Genomic DNA, 11,180 nt, shown 5'->3' on the forward strand with positions numbered 1-11,180 from the left:
GAAGAAGAAGAAGAAGAAGAAGAAGAAGAAGAAGAAGAAGAAGAAGAAGAAGAAGAAGAAGAAGAAGAAGAAGAAGAAGATAACGATGCTTTGTCACATGAAATGTAAGTAATTAATTTTGATAGTCATTTCATATAATTACTTTTGACCTATCGTGTAGTATGAAGATCAATCAATTTGTCCAAGAAACAATTTATTATTGCAATAAGACGAGAAATTTTTTTTTATATAATTAATCTCAGGAGATAATGTCTGGATTCTAATCTTGTGTCATATGTCACCACTTTTTACATGAGTGCATATGATAGCTTCACTCTTCTTGCACAGCATTTAAGTAATTAACGTATGTCGATAGATGAAAACGTGGTAAATATAAAAAGATAAACGGAGTAATGAAAAAAAGGGGAAATTTTTCACAAAGCAAAGGACAACAGACTACAAAGAACGAATGTGATGAAAATAAAAAAAATATATAACGTATAATGAGTCGATAACAACTCGGTTTCTATCACTTTGTAGATTAAATGTTTGATACTTTATTGACCTCTTCTTACTGACGATTACAACACAATGTAATATCTACATGGGAAAATGAGAAAGACATGACAAATGATATTACTACTACTACTACTACTACTACTACTACTACTACTACTACTACTACTACTACTACTACCACCACTACTACTATATTAATTATTATTATTATTATTATTATTGTTCAGTAGTTTTATTTTTATAACGTGCTTTCGCTTCACTACCGTGCGCAGCTCTGTGCGCCTTGGGTATGTGCTGTGGTTTGCTGTGGTGTTCTTATGTTTACTGTATTGAAAGTGTTTTGCGTAGAATGTGTGCAGTACCTACTAGTGCGATTTTCTGTATGTTATTATTATTATTATTATTGTTATTATTATTATTATTATTATTATTATTATTATTATTATTATTATTATTATTATTATTATTATTACTATTATTATTTTTTTTTGCCTCAGGTTTTGTTTTAACACCTGGAGTTTTGCACGCGCAACGGACTTGCTGCCTGCAACCAACACTACCATGCTAGTTATTCTTTTCAACTACACTGTTGAACACTTCTGAAGAAAAAAAATTTATTGCCTTGCTTTTTACAATTAGTCCTACCTAATATAATGGTGCTGGTTCAGAAATGCCCTCAGCAATTTTCTATCACGTCAAGTTTTTTTGTTGAACATGAATTCATTTTGTTAAACAAAATATCCCTTTTGACAATAAATGCAATATTGAAATAAGAAACTAACACAAAGCAAACAATAATTTCCTTTGTTTAACATATATTACACAAAATGTTGAATTACACACCTTAATGTAGATATCTCTTGTAAACGGAGTTTCAATTACTCAAAGAATGAAAATTTCTCTTTGGTGCTCTATGTGAATAAATTGTATCATGACAATCCCTTTGTAGTGACCTGCAGTAGACAGTACCTTGCTGGGGTTCTCCCCCCCCTTGAAACCTAGTCTCTATGTTCTCGATGTCTTAGTTGAATCGTTCTCCTTGCTCATCACTTATTGCCTTATGATTTTCAAGGAAGTAGTCCAGTTGAGATTGCAGGTAATGTACATTTACTCTCATGTTGCGAGAAATAATAGTAGTGATGACGTTGGTGACGAACGTTACCTTGGCTCAGTTTATGAAATACAGGGGTTTCCGAAGAAAATCTGATTGTAAAAGTGGAAATGCATCTGGACCTTTAAGGGAAGGCCTCTCGCTCGCCAGTGATTCTGTAAATATTCAGACTGACTACAGCTGTTAACTTAATACAGTATCAAAAGACAATAGAATATGGAGAAGGAAGTAAGCCAGCGAAGAAAACAGGATAATGGTGCAATGCTGCTTAGAAAGCGTACCTAAAAGAATGGGCTATAAAAAAAATGGAGTTATCAGTTTGGGTAGAGAAAATTATTTTAAAGCGACTAGCAGAGATTAGTAGATCAAACTAATGCTATTAGAAGAAGGAAGTGTATGACGGAATTGGAGGTAGAAAAGATCACAAGAGAAATGGAAAATTAAGACCAAGCTGTAGGAAAAACGTTATAAATTTATTGATGAGAATGATATATCTCTTGATCAGAATGATATATTACTACCGGAACGCAAAGGCTGTAGAAGGAGATGACAAGATTTCAAAGATCATCCATTGATAGACAAAACGGTAATGCAAGTTTGTAAACGGAGAACAAATATGGGAATGACCTGGATTGACTATTGCAAAGCTTATAATATGATTCCACATTCGTGGATAATATAGTGGTTAGCTTTGTTTGGAATTGCGAAGAATGTAACATGTTTCCTGCAAACAAGTATGGTGGGATTGAAAACTGAATTGGTATCTTACTGAAAAAGCTTTGGAACCCTTATTATCAGAAGAGAGATTTCCCAGGGTGATAACCTATCCCTGTTGCTTTTTCTTCTCTGCATGATTCTCATCTTGATACTTAGGAAAATGAACCTGTGGTACTAACTAAAGGAAACTCCAAAGCAATCAGTCACTTCCTCTCCATGGAATCTGTATGACAAAGATGAGACACGAGTGAGTTCCTTGGTGAACAAGGTCCACTGTTTTAGTACTGATATTAGAATGGAATTTGGACTCAAGAAGTGCTGAATAATGTATCTAAAAAGAGGCAAGGTACAGTTCCTAGCAGGAATAGAATTACCGAATAGAAACTTGATTAAGCAAATTGAAACGAAAGGATACAAATACGTTGGTGCACTAGATAATGCAATGAGATAATGGAAAAGGAAATGAAAGAGCAACTGAAGATGAAGTCTTTCCGAAGACTGAGGTTGGTGTTGCGCTCAGAAATGACTGGTTGGAATAAAATCCAAGCAGTTAATACGTGGGCGATATCATGACTTCGGTATGGTGTCGGAATTATAAAATTGGAAAAGAGAGAAATGAAGAAAATTGATACCAACATGAGAAAAATGTTTACAGTACAAGGAGTCTTCCACTCAAAGAATGACACCGATAGGCTGCACTTGTGCAGAATAAAGGATAGGAGAGGTTTAATCAGTTCCCAGGACTGTATCGAAGCAGAGGAAAACAGCCTAGGATGATGTGTAAAAATTGCCGTGGAAACACATGAAGAAGGCCGGACTGAAAATTGTGTAACTAAAGAAACATTTAAACAGGAAAGGAACAAAAAACAAAAAAAAAATGAAAAACATGGAAGGAAAGAAATTGTACTGTCCGTTTGCAAGAGATATGAACGCCAAGACAGGTACAGAAGGCAGGTGGCAGTAGATGAAGAGGGTTGACCTGAAGATAGAGATAGAAGCACTCAGGGAATGGCAGAGTCGGAGACTAGCAAAATCTTCTGGGATTCCCCAATCCAAACAGATCAATTGTTAGAGCATAGACTTTGTAATAGTGGACAAGGTGCACCACTTATGCTATATAGTTGATTTTACATAACACTTTAACCCACGAGCAGTCAAGAAGGAAGACAAAATGATACAACAGTCTTAAGTACGAAGTAGCCCGGCTATGGAGAATGAAGAAGGTGAACATAGTACCAATTATTATTGGGTACTTGGGAACAGTATCAGAAGGCATCTAGGTGAATGTAAAGAAAATTGGAATAGAGTGCTCAGTAGAACTGTTATCAAAGGCCTGCCTCCTTGGCACCACCAGATTAATCAGGATAGTATCAGATAGCGGAAAATAAGTAATAGCATGGTACCATACAGTGAAGGTAGTAAGCCCAGTACGCATGCTAGACTTCAGGAGCTCCAACAAAACCTGTGATTGAGAGCCGATAATAATAATAATCCTCTGTACTCTCGGTACAAGGCTTGAAACTTTGGGGAAAGTACAAGTCGATTACATCGACGCTAGTGCGTAACTGCTACTTATTTCGTTGAGCCCGCGATGATGAAAGGCAAAGTCGACCTCGGTGGGTTTTGAAAGTAATGACGGACAGAATACTGTTAAGCATTATTACCCTAGAAACGTAGAGAGGAGCAATTTGAAGATTTTTAATTAAAAAACACAGACACTACGACATATTCTTTAGCTATTGAGGGAAAACACTGATTTAAAAATAGCAATAATATAACTGGTTCTTTCGAGTATTAAACGTTGCTGAAGCAAACTGCCCCATTGCCATCAGCCGCCTTCGTCAAGTATGATATAGCCAGTTGGTAATATATATAATTCTCAAACTGGAATTCTAATGAATATAAAAAATCATCATTATGTTACCGTTTGCAAACAATATCTGCTTGTTCTCTCTATGAACATAAAATACTGAGATGGCATAGATATTCTCGTGAAACAGATTACTGAAACTCTGTCATTACAGTGTGTCCAACAGATGACTTTTTCAGGCACTGGAAAAAAACGCGTTTAATGATGAACCACGTTCACTACGAAACGCATTCTAGAGGAGATCATCGGGAATGTTGTATCTCTGTCCGAGTTAATCAAATGTATCATTCTGTTAAGGGACTTACAGAACGGCTTGAACAAGCTTTAACTGGAAATTCCGGCAATGATCAAGAAACCCCTCGTTGACACGCTACAACAAAACGGGAATTCACATTGTATCGCTGCGTTAAATTAACTGCTTTAACTAGAACGAACATAATCCTCTGTGAAATGAAGGAGCTGAATGGAACTGATTAAAAGAAAACAAATGAAAACCCTTATGCGATACTGAAGAACACTTTGTGTCAATATTCTATGATTTGGTTAAACGTCTCAGATGCCACTTTATATACAATAACACTCGCAACTCCCTCATCTTAACGCAACGGCATGTAAACGGTAAGAGGTAGATAGATAACTCAAGAGATAGCAAGAGAGAGAGAGAAAGAGAGAGAGAGACATAAAGAAAGAAAGAAAGCGAGAAAGAGAGAGAGGGAAGGAGAGAGGAACTAGCTCTACTACTAGACTAGCAGCTTATCGAATACTAAAAGTAGCAAGAACTGAAATTGACGGGATTTAAAATCATCACAGAGTGTCGAAAAAAAGAAACAACTTCTGCTTTGGAAGCTGATCCGTTAGCCATTCTGTAACCGACGACTTTAACCAAAGATGGTTATGGAGCTTAAATGCGGTTGTACAGCTGACGCAAACTGTCCCAGAAGCCTCACAGTTGTAGCTTACTAAAATCTTGTGTAAAAAGCAAGTTACGTTAATGACGCAATAGCACAGATATATCGTACATAGATATTTTGAAAAGAAAACGAATAACTCTAGTTCAATATGTAAAGAAAAAAAAAAGGAGAAATCTAATGACAACTTGTAAGGGCATAAACGTGATAATGATGTTTTTATTAATATCTATTCTATATGAGGATAGTAACACAAAACAATCCAGCTGACAATTGTGCACACAAGACGAAGTAAAATAATATAATTGCAAATCTATCAATGTCACAATCCATCCGAATAAAAGAAAACATAGAACAAGTAACTAGAAGGCGAACAGTTCCAATAATGAGGTAAAACAAAAAAAAACAAGTGTAGTCATCTAAAAACAACGATTGAGAGAAGTAAAGGATTGGAATAAGCCATATAGAAACAACCAGCAGAAAACAAAACAGCTGGATATTATAATATATAGCAATATATTCCACACGAACAATTCCTAGAAACAGTAATAAGCAAATAAATGAAAACGTACGAATGTATATTAAGGAGAACGAATTTATATTAAAGGAAATAAGTTACTCCTAATGTTGTGTCTTACTTCGACAGTAGCAGACACTATCAGAGGTTGTAAGTGTCTCCAAGCCCGGGTATGGTTTGAGACAAAGGGCCGAGGCGTCATATTAGATATATCCTCTCATTTGAGCCTGTCCCATTGTGGCTGATGATATGTGCGTCTCTGATCACGAGCACGAATATGGGGGAGCGTCATAGGTATCTGTTGAAAGGAGTTCTTTGGGATATGCAAAATTCAACTCTAGATATAGGTGTTTCGTTTATTATCATTAAGCAACAGGGACATTTTGTTTGGGGTATTCTACTTAAGTTGTATAACAGAGACATTTTGGGTGGGGTATTCTGCTAACGTGTATAAAGCTCTAAGTGGGCTCCACTTGCAAGGTCATACGTAGTTATCTTGATATGTGATCACAACGTTGCGGATATATGGTTGTTCTGCATGTGCCTGGTTTACTTTTATCAGACGGGTATCCATGGTGCGTATATTGGGATTCGTATATATGTACCCTACGGTCAGTTTGATGGTATGCGCTGCACATTTACTGAATACACACACATACACCCACGTACTCACACATACACACATACACACACACACACACACACACACACACACACACACACACACACACACACACACACACACACACACACACACACATATATATATATATATATATATATATAAGTGATTTTGGTATCCAGAAGACCTAAAAGGCAGGTAAAGCTATGTAAGTGCTACGGAAAGACCGCTGTTGACACCCGGTTCGATAATACGATGAGTGAGGAGCGTACTGGAGGTTAAACAGCATTTCATTTCATTGCTATAACGTCAAGTCATCACAAGTAAAAGGCACTTTAGTTTAGCTGAATCGGCTGTCCAACATTTTACAATGTTTTATGTATGTGACCATATTAGGTCAAGAGTTTTTAACCGTATATTTGACCACTGATTGGGCTTCGATACCGGTTCTTAAATCCACTCAGACCACATCTTGAGATTTGAAAACAAAAGTAATAGTCTGAGATGATGAGTCGGTCGCTCACCAACATCTTGTACCAGAGAACTAGCAATTCTGTTGCAAACGTTTTCGCTACACCCATTATATCTACAGTAACACACTATACCCAATATATACTACACCCAACATTTTTACTGTAACACACACATATTATGTATATCGTTCTTAGGATCAAAGATTTGCGCGCGATAAATCCGCTGAGCCCTAAACAGCCCCAGCAGAAAGTAAACAAAGCAACAATGACAGAACTTTGAATACACCGATTAGAATATATGGCTAAAGTGAAAACAATATCAAATATTTTTCTGTTGTTCACCAAGTCAGCAAGAATGTGGGAAATTTATTTTAGAGAGAACAAAATAAACGACGCCACAAAAATATATAAGACAAACATTGTTTCTCTCAGTGTTATAGTATTGTCAGTAATAAATCTTATAGACATCACCCAGAAGACTTTTTCAAACACCTATATAAAGCTATATATTTGAAGTCTAGATTTTTTCGCGCCTCCTCGACTTCAAACTCGCAGAGAAAGATACATGCCACAGAGATAATATGAATATATATTTTTAAAAATCTGTATCCTTTTTTGTTTCAGTTATTACACTGCTGCCATGGTGGGGCATCAGTTCGGAGAAGTTTTAGTTCGAATGAAACGAGACTAGTTATCTTTATTGTAAGCTTGATACGATTGGAATCGCTAAGTTATAAGGTCATGAACGCACAAGTTCGGGTTGTCAAACGATGGCACGGGAGAAACTCTGACGTAAATACACACACTCACCGCATATATATGTATATATTGTTGGCACTCCGTCGCTTACGACGTCGAGGGTTCTAGTTGATCCGATCAATGGAACAGCCTGCTCGTGAAATTAACGCACAAGTGGCTGAGCACTCCACAGACACGTGTACCCTTAACGTAGTTCTCGGGGATATTCAGCATGACACAGTGTGACAAGGCTGACCCTTTGAATTACAGGCACAACAGAAACAGGAAGAAAGAGTGAGAGTTGTGGTGAAAGAGTACAGCAGGGTTCGCCACCATCCCCTGCCGGAGCCTCGTGGAGCTTTAGGTGTTTTCGCTCAATACACACTCACAACGCCCGGTCTGGGAATCGGAACCGCGATCCTATGACCGCGAGTTGGCTGCCCTAACCACTGGGCCATTGCGCCTCCAGTATATATATATATATATATATATATATATATATATATATATATATATATATATATACGTCTATCCACTCACACGGCTTTTGTCTGCTGCAGGTTATAGTTGAAGACATGCCCAAGATCCCACGCTGTGAGATTGAATCCGAAAGCATGTTGTTGGGAAACACACTACTTACCACACAGCCGAACTGGCGCCTATCGAATAGAGAAATCACAAGAATGTGATAGAAATTTGTCGCATTGAACATTTGTGACAGTGGAGTATTTACTTTATTCTGTGAAGTAAGTAAATGTAAAAACGGGTCACTTACTTTATTCTACTGTCCAAATACATGGGGAAGCCCATCACATGCCTTTCAATGACATATATATAGATATCGATGCTGCTCATTTATATTTCTTCACATTTATAGCGAAAGCAGTAACGCGGTGAACGCCGAAATGACTACAAATCATGTTGTTTGTTGGGCTTTCTTAGGATATTCAAGAGTTAAGTATCCACGAAGAACATGCTCATTCTGCCATACTGCAGCTACAAACTACAAACAAGACTGACTGTGCACAGTAGAAAACACAATTGAAAATTACGCTGAAGAATGGGATATTTAAATCCCTTCCTCTCTGAGGAACTGTAAAAGCAGAGAAAGAAAGGTAAACGGCGGTACAGCAAGTGACATCAGTAAACCACAAAACTCGATGTGCCTGTTATAAAATTACTGAACACATGCCTCCTTCTCTGAGCATGCCAAAACTATCAAATTTTGCTCCGCAAGAGAAATTGACAAAAGGATTCCAATTCGGTGGTACCATTCCTAAATTGAGCAACAATAGGATGATAAGTGATAACAGACAGGGTAACAGCAACGAGCAAACCAAAAAACTAACATAGAGATGTAAAAGCAAAATTCGAAAACCAATAAAAAATCTTAGTAATTAGGATACTAGAAGGAATATCGCCCGGAGAATGTGGTACCTCTCTTAGTTCTACTGAAACCAAACTTTGCTGGTGAGAACTTTGTATAAACCGGGTGTTTCTACGACTGAATGGCTGTAGGGGTTCTCACTATATTTGATCAAGCCCAACTGTTGGTTTTCATTCGGATTTGGAAAAATTGTTTTAGTTGCTTTATTCTAGATCTATATATTTATATATGCAATTTATCTAGTATATTCACCATTGCAAAAATAAACGACATATATTGTATCACGTCATATTCCGAACTACTTTATATTTAACTACTTGTATAGATTCCCACATGTCCTTTTAATAAGTTTTTGTAGGTATGAATGTTACCTGGCGACCAAAAACAAAACTGCAAGTATTAGTATACCTATTTCAGCTGTCTGAATGTTGATCTTGCTTACCATTGCAGATAGAAGGATGCACGTTATTGTATTAAGTCATGTCTTACCTGAAAAGAAAGAAAACAATAATGCATGGTTAGAAAATAGTTAAAGAGAAATTGCTAAAAAATATAATCAGAATATATAACCTACAGATATGTCAGAGACAAATGAAGAAAAAGAAAATTATAAAGATATTAAAAATGAAGAACATATTTTCTTGAAATTATATTATGTAAATGCACTCCATAAATAATCAAATATAATACAATTTGTATGTTTTCAGGATCATTTCGTTACAAATTGTTACCTGAAATCACGTCATAAACGTGTCAAGAACACAGCACATATCAATTGCATTTACTGTCATCAGTTTGTTATAGATTTAACATTCCACATCTACGCTTTATCATCTATGCTACTTTATTCAAGTCTGCGTTTTTGATTAATGCGATAAATCAGCCTGACTGAAGTTGTTAATGTCACTCACAACGTAGAAGTCAGATATCTTCGTTAATATCTTTAAATGTTTTAATCGTTTCACCCACTGACTTTTTAGGGATGGCAACGTGACGTGGCAATCGATTTCATATCTTTTTATGTTTTGAGTTTATTAATGTAGTGGAAATTCCGTAAGCCTCAACTTACTGTTCGATTTCGAGGCTTACGCCACGAAGGCAGCAACCCAACCCGTTTTGACATCGTACAGAATGACAAAAAAATAACTTGAAAATGATAGCAGATATTCGGAGAACATTGTATAGTCTATCCTTCATTTCTTTCAAGGCCTATACGAAACGCACGAACCCCCTTGAGAATCTATTACTACGAACTGCAAAATCTATTAGCATTTAGATTTTTATTTTCTTTCTAAACAGTGCAGAACAATCCAGTTGAATAACGATTAACTTACGAAAAACCTGCCTTACCAAGAAATAGAACTTGTGTTGCAATCACTGAACAGAGCGGAGAATTTACTAAGATACAGAAATAGAATAGGTCGTATCTGCTTTAGTGGAATGATTGCATTTGGTGCCAAGTAGGAGTGTGTGATTGCTTACAGTCACACAGCTCCGTTCGCATAGTGGTTGAAATGTACAATCCCAATATCACAGTACTCTGTGGAATAGACTATGAGAATAATTGGTATCACATATATAGGGTACACATTCTTTTAGCAATTTCTTTTCAGATAGGTAGCACCTCCAAAGTACAAATCGATGTCAATGATGAGATTATGAAGTTAAAATGTCTGCTCTGCTGCATTTAAATTCTTTTCCTTCTCATCATGATATCTCTTGTGTAACAATGGAAGTGGTCAACAATTCAGAGAAAGTAATCGTATCCACGGTGACCAGTGAGACCATCTAATAATGTATTACACAGGGAGACAAGCTAATAACAATTTGATAAGATGCAAGGTGGTGGCTTGATATTATTGAGCGGTACAGAGTGGAAAACTGCAACACAATATGTCAACTATATCTCACGTTGTTCACCAGTAGAGCCCATATTTACTAACATCATTTACAAACAAAAGAATCTACGGAATATTTTCTGCATGATATAATGCTACATTATAGTCGTATAATATAACACATATTAATTGCAGTTGATGGATATGTGAAAGATGAAAAACAGACCACCAAGTGCTTTGATCACTGACAATCGTTCATTGTATCTCCTAAGCTAATGAACTGATAAGAATAGGAAAGGGAAGACAATTCTGTGAAAAAAAAAAACGAAATGATCTACATATTCAATTGCACCCACCCCACCCAACAACAGGATACATTATGGTAATGTGAAAAATGCAGTAAACATCCATGAAGACATCATATCTGTTTTTGGTTTTAGAGTACAAATCTTTCTACACTATTAGAATGAAATAACAAAGCTTGCCAGAAATATTACAGGG

This window comes from Octopus bimaculoides, chromosome 3 (assembly GCF_001194135.2).
Source record: "Octopus bimaculoides isolate UCB-OBI-ISO-001 chromosome 3, ASM119413v2, whole genome shotgun sequence".
NCBI lineage: Eukaryota > Metazoa > Mollusca > Cephalopoda > Octopoda > Octopodidae > Octopus > Octopus bimaculoides.